This window comes from Borostomias antarcticus (genome assembly GCF_949987555.1).
Source record: "Borostomias antarcticus genome assembly, chromosome: 1".
In the NCBI taxonomy this organism is placed as follows: Eukaryota; Metazoa; Chordata; class Actinopteri; order Stomiiformes; family Stomiidae; genus Borostomias; species Borostomias antarcticus.
Genome location: NC_140234.1, coordinates 10400279 through 10418320, shown reverse-complemented (window position 1 = coordinate 10418320; position 18042 = coordinate 10400279).

Sequence of the window (18042 nt, the reverse complement as noted above, 5' to 3'; positions counted from 1 at the left end):
CCTAAAGGACTCTCAGACCATGAGAAACAAATAAACTCTGGTCTGATGGAACCAAGATTGAACGCTTTGGCCTGAATGCCAAGTTTCATGTCTAGAGGAAACGAGGCACCACTCATCACCTGGCTAATACTATCTGTACAGTGAAGCATGGTGGTATCAACACCTGGCTAATACTATCCGTACAGTGAAGCATGGTGGTATCATCACCTGGCCAATACCATCCCTACAGTGAAGCATGGTGGTATCATCACCTGGCTAATACCATCCGGGGCGGGTCAACTGTCAATCAATTTCTACTTTGGCCAATCAGAGACTGACAATCGTCTTGTCAATCAAAATTAATTTCGCCTGAAACGGTTGTCAATCACTTTTTAATTTGGCGAATCGCCTTTCTCTTAGGAGAAGGGGCATGGTGGAAATGACGCTAGCTAGTTAGCTAGCTGTCTACATTGACTTTGTTTGCTAGCTTGCTAGTTACGTAGGCCTAATGCAATTTGTTATGGAGTTAGATTGACTGGATTACATGACTGTGTGTGAGAGAGAGATTATATTTTTAATGCAAATCATGTAGCTTGAAAGACATAATCCATCAACCTCCCTGATAAAAGCCTTACCAAGACTCCCCTTGGTATTCTCTTAGTAGGCCTATGATCAATGTAATGGCTTGTGGGTAGAGGCTAGCAATGGTCTACACTAGCCCAGGGGCAGGGGAGCATCACTAGCCTACTGATCCATAGCCAGGACTGGGATGTCCTCAGTGGAGGTCCCAAGTCAGTCTTCCAGTCATTCAGCCAGCCTGTCAGTAGATGTGCTCTACTTGTATCGATTTGTTCATACACTAGTATTCCAGCACGGGTTATGTTCTTGAATGCTTCTGGTGACTAGCAGTTCTCTTAGCAACCTAATTTAATTCCTATCACTGTTTTCAGATGGGGAAACATATGGCTGAGAGAGGAGTGTGGAGGAAAATCAACAGTACCACACACACACACTTGCATAACCAACCAAGCAAGTTCTAGCTTTCTATACACAAATATAAGTTTGAGAACCTAGGATACATATAGCCCGCCTAAGGGGGTTCTAATGTACTGACCTCCCGGCACAGGCCTGACCCTGCTGGCAAGCTGCCTTGGTCCTAGCCAAGGAACAAGCGTTTCCGCTTCTGCTCACCTGTATGCAGCTTATACCATGCTGACTGGCCTGGACTAGTCACCACATCCACAGTCTAGCCAAGTTAGAGATACCCTTGTGCATTTTACAAAACAAGTGTCATACAATTAAGGTCATCATTTGTGCAGCATGTGTGCTGTAATTGTAAAGACAAGATACAGATCATTTTCTCCAGGTTTTATTGAATAGCTTGTAGACCACACTGAAACACTGGGCTGACAGTTCAGTTGTAAAAGGCGGACCTGGGAGACCATTCAGGACACCTTGTTTGGGTCGAGGCTCTGCTTAGTCTACTGGCCCAGGTGAACTATCAAACTGGATGTACTGACGCTGAGAATGGAGACACACACACATGACACAGCTGGCCGACACTTCCTGCACTCTAAGAGGTTAGGGTTAGGGCTAGACTGAATGTAGGTTGGCATAAAATAATACATATTTATTTTTAAATGGATGGAAAGATGCTGCCCATGCCTAAATCTTTATGTCTATTCAGCATGTCTGTTCTCACCCACTGAGGTCCCATCACCAAACGTGAAGCCTCGGATACAATAATAAAACAGGGGCAGGCAATGAAAGATAGAGAGAGACAGACAGACAGACAGATATGTAGACAGATAGGTTAAAAATTAGAACAGTTAGTGTTGTGATCAGATGGTACAACCAAAATGTCACCTCAGTGTAGTGATGCAGACAGAATTATGAACACCTGCTCCTTGCTTAGAAGGAGGTTATCATCTGCCCTCTGAAACATTCAGGACCAGGGCCGTACGCAGGATTTTTGTATACCGAGGTCATTTAGTTGTGGAGCTTCAATCTGGTGCACTTTGAGAGCAGAATGAAGAGGCTAGATCTATAAAGAACACACATCATATTGGATTAATATCATCTTTAACTGAGAGCAGTGGAGGTCATCCAGAGAGGACACAACTTAAGTGAATGTTGATGAGAACACACCATCTATTAGAAACATGAGACTAGCTCCTCCTGTCACCTCTCTCCCAGCCTGGCCTCCTCCACTCTGATGTCCATGTTGGTCTCCTCCTGTCACCTCTCCTCCTGTCTTTTGTCCATGTTGGTCTCCTCCTGTCACCTCTCCTCCACTGTGGTGTCCATTTTCATCTCCTGTCCACAAATTAACAAAACATAAACATAAGATATAAACACACACACCCCCAACCAACCACCCACCCACCCACCCACCCACCCACCCACCCATCTATCTATCTATCTATCTATCTATCTATCTATCTATCTATCTATCTATCTATCTATCTATCTATCTATCTATCTATCTATCTATCCATCCATCCATCCATCCATATTATTTTTTAATCTTGCCAGGATCTAACTTAATGTAGTGTCTCTTTGGCTAACATCAGGTATCTCACCTCTCATCTCTATGTCCTCTCCTCCTGTCCCCTGTCTTCAACTCTCTTGTACCTCTTGGTTTCCTGTCAACAAATTATATATTTTTAACCAAACATAATCATGCATACTGTGTATATTTATACAGACCTACATACCTGTCTATTTGTTTATCTATATACAGACATACAATTTATCCCGTCAATGTGCTTTTCCCATCATGTTAAGTAAAGAGTAGGCAGTGTACCACCATCATCACCTCTTTCTTTTTGATCTTGTCCTCAACAGTTCGCTTTCCAAAGCTGAGCTTTGTTTGATGAAATCTTTTCATCTTCTCCCTTTCCCCCTCTCTCTCTCTCTGTCAGTGAAGAAAGCAAACACGGTCAACTGTTATGTGAATAACGGCCTCTGCTATAGTTACAATGGAAAAGAGGGGGCTTAATTTCAACATGAATTTCAACCATTTACACATCATTGACGATTTATCAGTCACAGACATGCAACGTGCCAGCAGTTGACTTGTGTGATTTACACTGTTCCTGAAGTACTGTCTGACAATAGGCTCTTTGCAAAAGCTCTACTACTTCCTGAAATTCTACAGGCATATTTATTTCCTGTCCTGTACTATTGGATGGAAGTGATTAATCAGGTGTGCGGCACAATGGTATAGGACAGGAAATAAGGATGCCTGTAGAATTTCAGGAAGTAGTGGAACTTGTGCAAAGAAAGAGCCTATTGCTTGGCAACACCAAACGCCCAGTGTATGAGAAAATAAATATGATAGATTTCTTTGTAGCACTGCTCTGTTTGTGCATGTGCGCAGGTACACCGCTTTGCTAATGTTAACGTGGGTCAAGAATAGCCTACAATTAGCTAGCCACGTTGTGACGGCTATAGGTACCTGGATCTGGAGGAGAAAATGAGGGAGCAGAGTTCAAGGACTATGCAAACACCTTCCCAGTCCAGTCCGCCTCCCCCTGCTGTTGGCTGTAGCCCTGGTTCTGGACCCGGACTCGGAACTGAATGTTTGACTGATCTTAAAATGACCTCATATTGGTATAATCACTGGTATGTAGGCTATGATTGGTTTGTCAAATAAAGGGAATTATTCGTTTTGTTTTTTCTTGGGTGGGACTCAATCTTATTTGGGTCCCTAAATTGGGCCTCAGTCATCAAAACTTTGATTATAGCTTTAGGAGAGCATATTCAATCTTGCTAGAGATAAAAGCAATGAATTAAAATGGATTTAATAAGGATTTGTGCCTATTATTATTTCTCTCAGACTCAATAGCTGCAGCCCATAGATTCCATGTTCTATAGGGTGTGTTAGGGTACTTATTTTCCAAAGTATGGTAAAATGAGCACTTGCGTTTTAATTTGCGTTTATGGTCTTCTAACATTACGACTAGTCTAGATCCTGCTGTAGCCTATTCATATCTACCTGGTTAGATTTCTATCTGAAGTTGGCTAGTTAATGTTAACTGGTGGTGTTATTAGCAAGCTGGCTGGATTTGGACCTGATCCAGGGCTCTTGTTCTTGTGCATTCCATTCATTTCAATATGAGAGGTGTGAACGGCCTATAGGTGGTATTTGGCGCAGCTGCACAGCGTCATTAGTTCATTTTCATTGATGAAGCTGGATTCAATCTATCTAAAACCAGGTGTCGGGGCCCAGATGTTACAGGACAAAGAGCTGTTGTGAATGTCCCTGGGCAGCATGGGGGAAATATCACCTTGTGTTCCTGGAAGAAGAATCAGTGTTTTGTGGTGTGTGGGAGATGGTCTGTGAGCTTCAAGAATGTTAAGTTGGGGGAGGGGGAGAGCCCTTTCCACTAGCCCAGAGAGATAAGGAGGAGGAGGTCTTAAGATGTCATTTTTGCTGAAGTATGAGACTCATTGTTTTCTGACCACACATTTGTACTCTGATATCCCTGCTCTGGAGATCAGACATACCTTGTGAGCTCACAATAAAATCATTTAAACATGCCTCAGTTTACAGAATATAATTACTAGATTGATTATCACCCTGCAAAAACCTAGATATGGCCTTTGAGGGCTGAAAACATTTTCAAGAGGTTCCTACATCTGCAAGGAGTTCTCCCTCACCATGCCACCCTAGGTCCATCCAGTACTGCACACATGATCACGTTCTGAGGGGGCGGCAGCAGCTCAGGAGGTAGAGTAGCCGTCTGGGAGCCTCCAGTTCAATTCCAGCTATCTCCTCTGCTTCGTTGACGTGTTCTTGAGTAAGACACTAATTTATCCCAAAGAGCAGGCTAACACCAGCTGGCCACCATTGGTGAGTGAATGAGAGAAGATATTGTAAAGCGCTCTATGCTTTAGAAGTGCACTCCACTCACAATGACATATCTGGTGCTCTATATAATGCAGTTGTACAGGATGGAGAAGAGCAGGTTTTTTGTCATGTGGGATAATGTTAGTTTCCACCGGGCTGCTCTGGTCTGGGACTGGTTCACCAACCACCATACATAACTTCACAGGTGGATACACCGTTACCCCCTTACTCCCCATTCCTCAGTCCCATTGAGGAATTATTTTCACTTTGGCGTTGGAAGGTTTATGAACACCAACCCGCATGACTCTCCCTGGGAGCAATGGAAGAGGCATGCAGAGACACTGAGGGGGGGTCAGTCCAGGGTTGGATACTGAGGGAGGGTCAGTCCAGGGTTGGATACTGAGGGGTGGTCAGTCCAGGGTTGGATACTGAGGTGGTGTCAGTCCAGGGTTGGATACTGAGGTGGGGTCAGTCAAGGGTTGGATCCTGAGGGGGGGGGGGGGGGGGGGGGTTAGTCCAGGGTTGGATACTGAGGGGGGGTCAGTCCAGGTTTGGATACTGAGGCAGGCACACAAATGAACGCACTCTCTACAGTACCTCTCTCAGGTTACACAATGTTTATTAAAAAGGCTAATGAACAAAAAAACATTCTGAAAAGTTAGGGTTAGAGTTTAAAATGCAGCTGTCCAGCCATCCAACCAACGCCATCAGTCACAAACAAATACATTTCCATCCCAGTTTGTGTTCCATGTCTGGTGCGCATCCACTGCTTTTAAAATAATCTAAAATCCAAAAAGTTAGGCTACTTATTCCAATCTAGATCCAATCTTCCAAAGAGATACAGTTGTAAGCCATGAACTCAACCAGGTATACTGGAATTTATTTAAACAGTCCCTTTGCAATCACCATTTCATCTACTTTGTGTTGCAGTATTTTTTGTTTTATTCTTTCATGTTTTTAAAGCAATCGACTTTGACCAAGAGGACGAAATTAAGTCCATCCATTCACCCAACGTCATCCTTGAGCGCAGCATTCCATAGGCCTATAGGATAAGGCCTGCCGTATTATTCAGTTCACCAAGGATCTTCCTCAAGTTCCTCTTTTCATTTTCTCCAGTAATCCAAACTCCATATCCAATTCCTATTTTGATCATTGGCTCACACCTGAATAAACCAATTGCTTGTAGAGTGATTACAGATCTGATTTCAGAATATTATTCCAGATTAAACTGTATAAAATATTTGCGGGGTTCTTTTGCAAAAGCAAACATCTCCTTTTACTGGCCTAATAGGTAACCTAAATCATGTTTGCCCATATCTGTGGTGCGGTTTAAAGTAGTAGGCTTATTCATCTCTTGATGGTGATGTTTTAGAACGACACCATGCGGGACAGGCAGTTGGCATATTCGTAAAAAAAAGTCACACATCCTAATATTTATTCACAAGCACAAACTTCTGCGTCAGGACTGCTGAAGAACAAATTCAATACATCTTGAAATATTCAAGTCTCATCATAATATGGGAGATATCGTGAAGGAATGGATGAAGGACTTAAAACAAACTGATTGTAAGAACAATATATCAGAACATTTGGACTGTATTTGAGTATTGAATAGAGATATTATTGAAAAATAAACACAAAAGGCTGAGCAGGGGAGTCTACCCACACATATAGCAGCATATCGCAATATATATCTTATATAGCTATAGTTCAATAAAAATGTTTAAACTTTTTGCTAGTTACTTTTCTTTGAACGGGAGAATATTATAATTTCAGATGCCTATTCTTATGTAGGTTATGATTTGAAGTGTCTACTTTTTGGGGGGAACACAGTGAAATTCCTCGTACGATATTATCTGCTTGTCTGATTAACTATAGTATACAGTAAGATACTATGTAGCTCAAACTCGTGAATCATCTGTTTGATTGTTATAAGGTGAAGTGAATACAGCGCTACAGTGTAGCCCTATTCCTATAGTTTTTTTCCAAAGACCTCCAGATCTGCCTATTACACTAGAACGCATCTCCGGATTTCAAGCACCAAAACGTGTCCCCGGATGTATCGATCTGCCTCTGGGTTCGAGCCTCATTTTGGCCTCGGTATTGTAATTGCTAGGCGCAAAGGCAGGCGAAAACTCAGAAAAACGCAGTAGTGTAATCCAGGCCTAAGGCTATGGCTTCTCTCCTGTATGAACACGCTGGTGTTTCTTTAACTCTCCTGACAAAGTGAAGTTCTTCCCACACTGGTCACAGTGGTATGGCTTCTCTCCTGTATGAACACACTGGTGATTCTTTAAATGTTCTGACTTAGTGAAGTTCTTCCCACACTGTTCACAGTGGTATGGCTTCTCTCCTGTATGAACACGCTGGTGTATCTTTAACTTTCCTGATTCAGTGAAGTTCTTCCCACACTGGTCACAGTGGTATGGCTTCTCTCCTGTATGAACACGCTGGTGTATCTTTAACTCTCCTGACGTAGTGAAGTTCTTTTCACACTGGTCACAGTGGTATGGCTTTTCTCCTGTATGAACACGCTGGTGTATCTTTAACTTTCCTGATTCAGTGAAGTTCTTCCCACACTGGTAACAGTGGTATGGCTTCTCTCCTGTATGAACACGCTGGTGTGTCTTTAAATATCCTGACGTAGTGAAGTTCTTTCTACACTGGACACAGTGGTATGGCTTCTCTCCTGTATGAACACGCTGGTGTGTCTTTAACTCTCCTGACGTAGTGAAGTTCTTTCCACACTGGTCACAGTGGTATGGCTTCTCTCCTGTATGAACACGCTGATGTGTCTTTAAATCTCCTGACGTAGTGAAGTTCTTTCTACACTGGTCACAGTGGTATGGCTTCTCTCCTGTATGAACACGCTGGTGTGTCATTAAATTCCCTGACCTAGTGAAGTTATTTCCACACTGGTCACAGTGGTATGGCTTCTCTCCTGTATGAACACGCTGGTGTGTCTTTAAATGGTCTGACCTAGTGAAGTTCTTCCCACACTGGTCACAGTGGTATGGCTTCTCTCCTGTATGAACACGCTGGTGTGTCTTTAAGCTTGTTGACCGAGTGAAGTTCTTCCCACACTGGTCACAGTGGTATGGCTTCTCTCCTGTATGAACACGCTGATGTGTCTTTAAATCTCCTGACGTAGTGAAGTTCTTTCCACACTGGTCACAGTGGTATGGCTTCTCTCCTGTATGAACACGCTGGTGTGTCTTTAAATGTTCTGACCTAGTGAAGTTCTTCCCACACTGGTCACAGTGGTATGGCTTCTCTCCTGTATGAACACGCTGGTGTATCTTTAACTTTCCTGATTCAGTGAAGTTCTTCCCACACTGGTCACAGTGGTATGGCTTCTCTCCTGTATGAACACGCTGGTGTATCTTTAACTTTCCTGATTCAGTGAAGTTCTTCCCACACTGGTCACAGTGGTATGGCTTCTCTCCTGTATGAACACGCTGGTGTGTCTTTAACTCTCCTGACGTATTGAAGTTCTTTCCACACTGGTCACAGTGGTATGGCTTCTCTCCTGTATGAACACGCTGGTGTGTCTTTAACTCTCCTGACGTATTGAAGTTCTTTCCACACTGGTCACAGTGGTATGGCTTCTCTCCTGTATGAACACGCTGGTGTGTCTTTAACTGTCCTGACGTAGTGAAGTTCTTTCCACCCTGGACACAGTGGTAGGGCTTCTCTCCTGTATGAACACGCTGGTGTGTCTTTAACTGTCCTGACGTAGTGAAGTTCTTTCCACCCTGGACACAGTGGTAGGGCTTCTCTCCTGTATGAACACGCTGGTGTATCTTTAACTCTCCTGACGTAGTGAAGTTCTTTTCACACTGGTCACAGTGGTATGGCTTTTCTCCTGTATGAACACGCTGGTGTATCTTTAACTTTCCTGATTCAGTGAAGTTCTTCCCACACTGGTAACAGTGGTATGGCTTCTCTCCTGTATGAACACGCTGGTGTGTCTTTAAATATCCTGACGTAGTGAAGTTCTTTCTACACTGGACACAGTGGTATGGCTTCTCTCCTGTATGAACACGCTGGTGTGTCTTTAACTCTCCTGACGTAGTGAAGTTCTTTCCACACTGGTCACAGTGGTATGGCTTCTCTCCTGTATGAACACGCTGATGTGTCTTTAAATCTCCTGACGTAGTGAAGTTCTTTCTACACTGGTCACAGTGGTATGGCTTCTCTCCTGTATGAACACGCTGGTGTGTCATTAAATTCCCTGACGTATTGAAGTTATTTCCACACTGGTCACAGTGGTATGGCTTCTCTCCTGTATGAACACGCTGGTGTGTCTTTAAATGGTCTGACCTAGTGAAGTTCTTCCCACACTGGTCACAGTGGTATGGCTTCTCTCCTGTATGAACACGCTGGTGTGTCTTTAAGCTTGTTGACCGAGTGAAGTTCTTCCCACACTGGTCACAGTGGTATGGCTTCTCTCCTGTATGAACACGCTGATGTGTCTTTAAATCTCCTGACGTAGTGAAGTTCTTTCCACACTGGTCACAGTGGTATGGCTTCTCTCCTGTATGAACACGCTGGTGTGTCTTTAAATGTTCTGACCTAGTGAAGTTCTTCCCACACTGGTCACAGTGGTATGGCTTCTCTCCTGTATGAACACGCTGGTGTATCTTTAACTTTCCTGATTCAGTGAAGTTCTTCCCACACTGGTCACAGTGGTATGGCTTCTCTCCTGTATGAACACGCTGGTGTATCTTTAACTTTCCTGATTCAGTGAAGTTCTTCCCACACTGGTCACAGTGGTATGGCTTCTCTCCTGTATGAACACGCTGGTGTGTCTTTAACTCTCCTGACGTATTGAAGTTCTTTCCACACTGGTCACAGTGGTATGGCTTCTCTCCTGTATGAACACGCTGGTGTGTCTTTAACTCTCCTGACGTATTGAAGTTCTTTCCACACTGGTCACAGTGGTATGGCTTCTCTCCTGTATGAACACGCTGGTGTGTCTTTAACTGTCCTGACGTAGTGAAGTTCTTTCCACCCTGGACACAGTGGTAGGGCTTCTCTCCTGTATGAACACGCTGGTGTGTCTTTAACTGTCCTGACGTAGTGAAGTTCTTTCCACCCTGGACACAGTGGTAGGGCTTCTCTCCTGTATGAACACGCTGGTGTATCTTTAACTCTCCTGACGTAGTGAAGTTCTTTTCACACTGGTCACAGTGGTATGGCTTTTCTCCTGTATGAACACGCTGGTGTATCTTTAACTTTCCTGATTCAGTGAAGTTCTTCCCACACTGGTAACAGTGGTATGGCTTCTCTCCTGTATGAACACGCTGGTGTGTCTTTAAATATCCTGACGTAGTGAAGTTCTTTCTACACTGGACACAGTGGTATGGCTTCTCTCCTGTATGAACACGCTGGTGTGTCTTTAACTCTCCTGACGTAGTGAAGTTCTTTCCACACTGGTCACAGTGGTATGGCTTCTCTCCTGTATGAACACGCTGATGTGTCTTTAAATCTCCTGACGTAGTGAAGTTCTTTCCACACTGTTCACAGCGGTACGGTCTTGGCTTGTCTGTGTCTCTCCGTCTCTGGGCAGTAGCTGGGGTGAGGGGGGTGTTTGAGGTGGTGATAGGGAGTGATTGAGAGGAGGAGGAGGAGGAGAGAATCTCTGGTCTGATCTGTCTGCTCGAGAGACGAGAGAGAGAGACGTAGAGGTTGTCATGGCTCCTCTTGAGATGCTTGTTGAGGTAGATCTGGGAGGTGAAGGTGAATGGGCACACAGAGCAGGAGAACACCTGAGTCTGGGACAAGTCTGACATCACTCCTGGGAGAGTGAAAGAGAAAGAGACAAACATTAAAAAGGATTCTCACACCTGTATTACAAGTGCAAATACTGTATAGAGTGTTTATACGTATGTAACTAGTGGGGGGCGAAACACGACGACACCACAACGTCAGATTGAGGACAGGAGAGAGAAAGATATGCAAGAGGTTCCTCTGGCTGAGCTCGAGTGAAGGAGAGCGACAGAGGAGAGAGAGGAGTGAGAAAAAGAAAAAAGAGGAGAAAGGAGAGAAAACAAGCATGAATACATTGAAGCCCACGGCAATAGCTACCTTAGATAGCTAGAGTAAGCTAGCACTCCTAAAGATATGTCAAGCTACCATGTTCCATGGCAACTAACAGCATTCCATTTTGTTCTGAGCAAGTGTGCCTGCCTAATATTGGCAATTTGCGTGCCTCACAACAGCGATTTGCACAGGCACCATTGCAGTTCATGACATAGTGTCCTCTGTATCGTTGCATCCATGAGTGTCCTGAATTTCACGCTGTATGCCCATGTCTTGCCTGCTGGCTGGCACCATGGGAAAAAGACAGAGGAGAGAAAGCACGGTAGAGGAGAGCTACTTGGACAGCGGTTATTATTATGATCAGCAGACCTCTGGTTCATTCAGCTTTAAGGAAAGAGGTGGATGAGAGAGAGATGGAGAAGACAGAGGGAAGAAGAGTTGAGGACAGATACCTCTAGCGGTGCTCTTTTCGTCCCAGACGTAGTTGAAGGAGATGCTCTTGTATCTGTACTCCTGTCCGTACCAGACCAGCAGCTCCTTCCAGACAGCCAGCAGCCGACAGCAGCGAAACAGGATCCCTCCACGGTACTGAAACGCTACCAGGTTCTGCTCTTCCTCAGTACGGGCACAGTTCACATACCTGGGGGAGAGAGGGGGTGGTTTCATAAGAACAAACAGGTGAGGGAGGGAGAGACAGGAGGAAGGAAGGATGAAGGAAGAGAGGGAGGGAGAAAAAGTGGGTGAGATGTAGGGACTGACTGTATGGAGGGAGGAAGGGAGGGAGGGAAACTTTCAAGACTGGAGAGATGGTTTATTTTGAGTGAGAGCAGCAGAATAGATTCTGGAAATATGAGAAATGAGCATGTGTTCATATTTCTTCACCTGATTGTAATGCCTAATTATTCTACAGTTTACACATGCAAAGATGGGTCCATCCCTGACACGATCTCTGAAAAGCCTGCCTATTGTTGTCCTGTTTAATTGTTCATGAAGTCTTTCCCTTAACATAGCCTTTTTATTTGCATCTGATTGTTTTTAGGCCTCTGGATTCATTTCTAGTTGCTTCTCTATGAACTTCCTTCTGTTAGTTCTACCACAGTCCCTTACCATCTCTGGATCCTGCTGTTTCTGTCTCTCTATTGACATGATGTTCATATGCGCAGTTTGACTTTTTGATCAGGGGGGCAGTCAGTCCCAGCCTACTTCTAACAATATAGATTAGGCCTACTTCTAACAATATATATTAGGCCTAGTTCTATCAATATAGCCTAGGCCTACTTCTATCAATATAGCCTAGGCCTACTTCTAATAATATCGATTAGGCCTACTTCTATCAATATAGCCTAGGCCTACTTCTAACAATATAGATTAGGCCTACTTCTATCAATATAGCCTAGGCCTACTTCTATCAATATAGCCTAGGCCTACTTCTAACAATATAGCCTAGACCTACTTCTATCAATATAGCCTAGGCCTACTTCTAACAATATAGCCTAGGCCTACTTCTAACAATATAGCCTAGGCCTACTTCTAACAATATAGCCTAGACCTACCTCTATCAATATAGCCTAGGCCTACTTCTATCAATATAGCCTAGGCCTACTTCTATCAATATAGCCTAGGCCTACTTCTATCAATATAGCCTAGGCCCACTTCTAACAATATAGCCTAGGCCCACTTCTATCAATATAGCCTAGGCCTACTTCTAACAATATAGCGTGAGCGCAGCCAAATAGATTCTGGAAATCTGAGAAATGAGCATGTGTTCATATTTATTCACCTGATTGTTATGCCTTATTATTCTACAGTTTACACGCGCAAAGTGGAGTCCATCTATTTGTAGGCATCTGGCATGACTTGCACACGGTACTCCGTGGGAGCAGTGAAAACAAGTGCCAGGGGAATGCTCAAGCTATCATCAAGCTATACCAGCTATCTGATCAATCGTGACCACAAGTCCGTATGGTAGAAGCCATAGCGCGCCACAGACTGGAAGAAGAGGAAGAGGAGTATGCCCACATGATGTACAATATCGATGATGAAAAAAGAGTAGAGTCACACAGAGAGCAGATGGCAGTGAATGGATGCAACATTGAGTTTGAAGTAGACACTGGGGCAAGCCTGACTATAGTGAATGAGAAAACATACAGGAAGATGGGAGGGGGGAAACTCCACCATACAAGAACAAAGCTGTATATGTACACCAGAGATAGTTTAGGGGTGCTAGGCAAGATGTACACACAAGTCAGTTACAAGGGGCAGACCAGACAGTTGGCATTGATAGTGGTAAGCGGGGAGTGGCCAAATCTCTTGGGGATAAATTGGCTAGACTGGAGGGCCATTTTCAGACTACATACAGGTCAGCAGCAGGAGTTGAGTGAGCTACTCTCACAACACGGAGAGGTGTTTAAGGTGAGCTGGGCAGTTTAGTGGGAGCTACAGCAAAGATCTCTGTTGACCCCGAGGCCAAGCCAAGGTATTTCAAAGCCAGGCCTCTGCCATATGCCCTCAAGGACAAAGTTGAGACAGAGTTGGTTAGATTAGAGAAGGAAGGCATCATAGAGCCTGTGAGTTTCCGAGTGGGCCGCTCCCATAGTTCCTATACTTAAACCAGACAAACTAGAATATGTGGGGACTATAAAGTTACCGTGAATCCTGTGTCTAAGATAGATAACTACCCAATTCCAAAAACTGAGGACTTGTTGGCAGTACTGGGGGGGGGCAGAAATTCACCAAACTAGACATGTCTCAGGCATACTAGCAACTCCCACGGGATGAAGAATGTAAGAAGTTCACAACAATTATCACCCACCGCGGTTTATACCAGTACACCAGGCTACCCTATGGGGTGTCATCAGCCCCAGGCATAGGAGAGAGAAATGTGTCTTCATGGCACCAGAGGTGGTGTACCTGGGATACAGGATCAACGAAAAAGGAATTCATTCCGTAGCAGATAAGTGTTGAATCTGGCTGATTTTCAAAGAAATATTGATCTAATCTGATCCTGTTAGCTATTTCTAAATTATTATGATCGACCTCTGGGTATGGCTGTAGCTGGTGTGTTCTGTAAGAAAACGGTGTCCCTCTTCCATAGACTTATGAGATAAAGATGACATTCTTAGGGCTGGTACATTCTGTGCTAAACAGCAATTGTTGTGGTTAGCGCCGAGGCGGCGTAGCTTATCTTGACCAAGCAAGGCCACAGAAGAGACGAGAAAGACAGTCTTATCGGAGAAGAGACGAGGGGGGGGGACACCCGAACCATAAGAACGTTGCAACGAGACCAATGCTTTAATTTGAGTTCAGACAGCATACAGAGAGGTCAAGTGTACATTAGACTTTATGCCATCGTCTTTTGTATGTTAACCCTTCTGGAATAAACAGCTTTTGATGTCGCTCAAATCCTGTGTTGGAGAGATTAATTTGGAATACATCAGAACAAGGAGACACTGGACTGTGTGGTATTTTGCGAGATTGGGTATTGTGAGATTTATTTATTTTTTTGCCTGCTATCTGGTTACTGGTGGGATTTTCGTTAGGGTACTGTACTTAAATCTGTCATAGTAAACATGTACTGTATCCTACTGTGAATAAAAACTGAACTGTATGTAGACCTACATGTTGCCTGTAGGCTGTAGCCTATTGTCACGTTTCATTTCTTTGTTACTCTAAAGCGGGAAAATGTCGAGCACAAAACGCAAACGAGTTGTACGAAGTACTGCATTTGATCAAAGCACGCACTCAAGTGGAAATTTGTTTATTTTATTATAGGCTAGGCTATATGAGTTTAGTTGGCTATTTGATTGCAATTTTGATGCATTTTCACAAGTAATTAAGGCAAGGCAAGTTTATTTATATAGCACATTTCAGCCACAGGGCAATTCAAGGTGCTTTACATGAGACATTAAAAGCGTTAAAACAAAAAGCAAGACATTATAGACATTTAAAACAAAAGGCAGGACAAATTAAAAGCATTAAAACAAAAAGCAAGTCATTATAGACATTTAAACAAAAAGCAGGACAAATAGAATACAGGAATAAAAGTTACAGTGCAGTATACTGATGAACATAACTCCTCTTAGAAAGCAGTGGCAAAAAGAAAAGTGTTCAGGCTTGTTTTAAAAGAACCAAGAGTTGCAGCAGACCTGCAGTTTTCTGGAAGTTTGTTCCAGATATGTGGGGCCACATATCATCATATCACATATCAATTAAGGGTATTAATCGGTGTATTATGAGTCTATATGAAACAAGTATACCACTTATTGAATTTGGTGCATTTTAACATACATTTCAGTCATCCGGACATTTCGGAGATACGAACGACCTTCGGTCCCGTTGGGTTCGGATAAGTGGGGTCCTACTGTACTACTTCCTTGTAGTCTAATAAACATGATGAATCACTTGAATGTCTTTCCTGCTTTGTAATTTCTTTGGAAAATGATATTCAGCTAATGTTTTGAAAACAAAAAAGATGTGTGAAACGTCACTATTATGTGCTCCACGTATTGACGCAATGACGTAGTATGCGATTTCCGGGGACCACCTCAAATTTGCTCTAGAGCGCATACTAATGGTCAAAAACTACATTGGGTAACTTTAAAGGAGTAGTAAAGGGAAAAATCATGTTAAGCCTTGTTTTAAGGTTACTTATGATCATATACAAGAGTTTAACATATTTTTTGAATGATTTTCCACAGTGCTCACCCACATCCATTGTATGACCAAAACGTTGGTAGAGCAATTATCACACTTTCTCAAAAGTGCTAGTTTTGTCAACTTTTTGATCTGAACCATTGTATATGATCATAAGTAACCTTAAAACAGGGCTAAACATGATTTTCCCCTTTACTACTCCTTTAAGAAATTCCACCAGTATCTGTTTGGTAAACACTGCACCATTGTGACAGACCACAAACCGCTGCTGGACCTCCTGGGAGAGAAAAAGGCATCCCACACCTCGCCCCAGCCAGAATGCAAAGATGGGCACTGATTTTGGCAGCTTATGAGTACACCTTGGAGTATAAGGAGGGCTCAAAACACGGGAACGCGGATGCACTGAGCAGGCTCCCCCTGCCGATCACGTCCGCTGCCACACCACGGGAAGAAGAGGTGGTAATGCTCATGGAGCACATGAATGGCACACCACTACAGGTAACGCAGATATGGGAGGGGACCTGGCGAGACCCCATTCTGTCCAGAGTACATCAGGCGCTGCTGCAGGACTCCTGGCCCTCAGAGAACAACTACTGAGCGTGGAGGAGGGGTGCATACTGTGGGGAAGTAGAGTGATAATCCCACCTCAAGGAAGACGAATCATGATTGAGGAGCTTCATGAAGCTCATCCGCGGGTCCGGGGGTCTCACCAATGAAGTCTTTGGCCCGCAGCTACGTATGGTGGACAAAAATGGACGCGGATTTAGAGTCCGCTGTGCGGGAATGCCATGCATCTCAGTCCTACCAAGCCACCCTTGCAACAGCATCGCTACACCCGTGGGAGTGGCCAGACCAACCATGGATGAGGCTGCCTCTGGACTTCTGTGGGCCTGTATTGGGGAAGATGCTCCTCATCGTCGTAGATGCCTATTCAAAATGGATCGAGGCTCACCCAATGTCGTCTATTACTTCATCCATGACTATCGAGAGACTGAGAAGCATTTTTGCCACCCCTGCAGTGATTGTCAGTGATAATTGGCCTAGTCTGGTCAGTGCAGAGTCAGGCCAGAAGTGGATTCCGGCAACTTATAGAGAGGACCTGTCCAGTCTCTTGGAGAGTGAAAACACTGGATGGGAAACTGGTGAAACGACATCAGGATCAGATACGGCCAAGTTATGATCACAACCTGGCTGACCCCTGTCTCTAAGAGGAGAGTGTTCCTGTGGACACAGCAGAGCAAGAACTAGAAAATCAGGCACACGAGGTAGTATGGGCACCGCCACAAGAAGCAGAGGATCCAGGCATACTGGTGCCGCCAGCAGAACTAGAGAATCCAGCACCAGATGCAGTGGCACCGGGGGCCTCCAGACATTGGGGTTTTGGGAAATTGTTACCCAGTGAGAGTTAGACAGGCACCCACGTATCTCAAGGACTAAGTGGTAGCAGGGGCAGAATAATCCCCTTGTAGAATCAGACTAGGTTTCAGTGAATTTGTTCAGCACATAAAAGAAGGATTTTTGTAGACTATGGGGGGAGGAATGTTGTAATGTTCTGATTCATGTTGTATGTTATATTCAGTCAGGCAGTCAGGTGATATAAGGAGAGGGGCTTAATGTAGAGGGGGACCGGAAGTAACGTTCAGCAAGGAGATAACCACCAGAATGCGTAGTAATGGGGTCTGAAGGGCAGAATGCAATAAAGAGTAAACAACTTTGAGAGTGTATCATCCTTGACTTTATTACAGTAATTGTATAGCAACATGTAAACCTCAGTTGCTGGCGGTCCATCTGATGCCTGACCAGCCTCAGTGCAAATGTATAACTATGTGTGTGTTTATTCTATCCAGAATAAATCAGCCTTCAGCAGCAAGAAGTGGTCCAGCTAATTAATACACAATGCAGAAACACATGCGTACAAGACCAGACCGGTCACATCAGCAATTTTTTTTGAGTCAGCACAGGTGGTGGCCTCTAGATTTGCTTATGAATTACGTTATACGGCCATGCTCTCCACTTAATGTCACCAGCGAATAAAAGAAGTGAACGCACGCAGCAACGACCAGCAACAGCGAAATTCACTGAAAACAGACCGCATGTCGGTATGTTCGCTTCACACGCTTCCCTCTCAACATGGTCATACAAAACAGCTTGCTGAATTCCGAAAAGATGAATAAACTATTCTGTTTTCGATTCAAATGTGTATATGATCCCCTGGACTAAAAAACAAACAAATAAAAAAACAGTAACCCTCACCTGGACTCAAATTCAAAAACAGTCGTCTGAAGCCCCCCGCAGACCCGGCCCGCCACGATGTCGTACGACGGCGCACGGCGCTGTGTCCGGCTAGCCCCGCACACAGGCTGCGACATTCAACGCATTTTCTAGTGCACTTTGAAAAAACAAATCCCAATTGATCAGTCAGTGACAAATGGCCAACAACCTCGCAATGGGTAAGTTAATCTTATAATTTCTTCAATAAAATAATGGTGATAGTAGCTAAGCTATAGCCT